Consider the following 2,929-nt stretch of genomic DNA (forward strand, 5'->3'; position numbering starts at 1 on the left):
TTTAGTTTTACTTGCATTTAAGAGCAGTTGGAGGGCACGTAAGGAGAGTTGTATGGAATTGAAGCTCGTCTGGAGGTTAGATAACACAGTGTCCAAAGAAGGGCCAGAGGTATACAGAATGTTGTCGTCTGCATAGAGGTGGATCAAAGAATCACCAGCAGCAAGAGAGACATCATTGATGTATACAGAGAAGAGAGTCGGCCAGAGAATTGAACCCTGTGGCACCCCCATAGCGACTGCCAGAGGTCCGGACAACAGGCCCTCCGATTTGACCCACTGAACTCTATCGGAGAAGTAGTTGGKGAACTAAGCGAGGCAATCATTTGAGAGACCAAGGCTGTTGAGTCTGCCAATAAGAATGTTGTGATTGACASAGTCGAAAGCCTTAGCCAGGTTGATGAATACGGCTGCACAGTAATGTCTCTTATCGATGGCGGTTATGATATCGTTTAGGACCTTGAGCGTGGCTGTGCACCGATGACCAGCTCTGAAACCAGATTGCATAGCGGAGAAAGTATGGTGAGATTCAAAATGGTTGGTAATGTGTTTGTTAACTTGGCTTTCAAAGACCTAAGAAAGGCAGGGTAGAATAAATATAGGTCTGTGGCAGTTTGGGTCTAGAGTGTCTCCACCTTTGAAGAAGGGGATGACCGCGGCAGCTTTCCAATCTATGGGAATCTCAGACGATACGAAAGAGAGGTTGAAAAGGCTAGTAATAGGGGTTGCAAAAATTTYGGCAGATCATTTTAGAAAGAGAGGGTACAGATTGTCTAGCCCAGCTGATTTGCAGGGGTCCAGATTTTGCAGCTCTTTCAGAACATCAGCTATCTGGATTTGGATGAAGGAGAAGTGGGGGAGGTTTGGGAACGAGAGAGGATGAGAGGACTTGAAATTGGGATTTTTATTTTGGAATAATGTGAGCCTGCCTTTTCTATCTTTGAAGCGAGAATTGCCAGTACGAGAGAGCAGTAGTAAATCCACTACGTAATAGGCACATCCAAATTTATGAGAACGAAGCATGACTTACGTCTTCAGGCACAAGTAGGTGAATCATTTTATATTAGAAGCATGAATTGGACATTATAGACCTGAGATGGAACCACGTCTAGTGTTGTTGCGTATGCTACTGAGAAGTTGCAAATCACTGCGCACTGATTTTTTACGGATGTTCCAACCGCTAGTGTCTTTGATTGATGATTTTCTCAAAAAACCTGAGAGAAAAACCCTGTAGTAGAAGGATGCAGCTACTCCGTTTGAGTGTAACTCACGGCATACTCCGTGACACAGTCATGCCAGATCTCTAGTCCACTTGTAGGGCTTCAGTCACGGTATAACTTATTATTTACAAAGCATTTGGGTTTACTTACCTTTTTTATTTGGGCTTTTTATTGGTTAGAAATGTGGTGGGTACTCTCTTCGTTCGGCTGGACTTATCCTGCAACTGTTCAAATGTCAGAACTGAATTTGTAAACAAGGGCTTTTTATGTACTTGCGCCATCGTCTTGAACACCTACAAAATAATTTTACAAGCTGGAAGAACCTGTCCCGCGATTGGTGTTTTTAAATCACTGGATGAAGGATCTTTGGAGGCTGATTCCCTGACCTGTAAATGTTTTTTAATTTGCTGTTTTTTGGATTTGTTATAATAATTGGTGATTCCAATGGTTTTTTACTAGATTACTTGTAGTATTTTCATGTTGTCTGTCTAATAATTTTTGGTAATTGACGTGGGTGCTGGCGTATTCTTGGGCCAGGACGCTCTTGAAATAGATTTTTAAAATCTCAATCGACCCTTCCTGGTTAAATAAAGGTTAAATAAAAAATACAAATAAAATAACAGCTGACCAAACGATAGAAACAGACTTTTTAATGCCAGGTAACTATACCTGACCACTGTCAATAATCAAATGTATCCACTTGCTCCAACTTGGGTAATTAACAGTGAAATTATGTCATTCAAAGAGGGTTGCAGACAGGTCATTTCACTGACAAAGGCACCAAAATTATGGTCTAAAAGTTATTGTTTGAGAGTATACGGCAGTAGCACATAAACGTAGATATCTAATAACCTTGTGTAATTTGCTTGTGTCTGGGAGAGAAGATAAGAGGCCAAGGTGCAGCGATGGTAAATGTATCTCATAATTACTTTTTATATGAAGACGAATACCTAATAACAAAATAACAAACACGACAACTAACAGTCAGAAAGGTGAAAACAACACTAAACGCGGAAACACACCGCAGCAAACAAGGCTACCTAAATATGCTTCTCAATCAGGAGACAATGAATGACAGCTGCCTCTGATTGAGAACCATAATCAGCGCCAAGACATAGAACAAATAACAACACACAGTACAAATAAGAACCCAGACATAGAATGCCCACCCAAACTCATGCCCTGACCAACAAAACAGAAGACATAAAAGGATCCTCTAAGGTCAGGACGTGACACATTGAGTGATATACTGCTCATCTAGTTACTGACTAATTAAACAGCATAACTTCATTCATTGTTGCAAGTACTACGTACCATACAAGATGAAGTGGCTGAACCAATGTGTCTCAGCACATATTGGCCTAGAGAAGGGGTTGAAGGCCTGATTTAAAATCACTTGAGGTATCAGCATGAATACAACGACAAGGACTAAAAAGTATGTAGGAAAAACCTTGCTCGTCAAAAATCTATTCCAAAATCATGCAGTTAATATGGAGTTGGCCCTGTTTGCTGCTTAACAGCCTCCCCTCTTCTGGGAAGGCTTTCCACTAGATGTTGGAACATTTCTTGTGGGGACTTCTTCCATTCCAGCCACAAAAGCATTAGTGAGGTTTGGCGCTTGATGCTGGGCGATTAGGCCTTCGCTCACAGTCGGAGTTCCAATTTCATCCCAAAGGGTGTTCAAATGGAGTTGAGGTCCAGGCTCTGTGCGC

The sequence above is a fragment of the Salvelinus sp. IW2-2015 genome, linkage group LG22, assembly GCF_002910315.2.
Source record: "Salvelinus sp. IW2-2015 linkage group LG22, ASM291031v2, whole genome shotgun sequence".
Lineage (NCBI taxonomy): Eukaryota > Metazoa > Chordata > Actinopteri > Salmoniformes > Salmonidae > Salvelinus > Salvelinus sp. IW2-2015.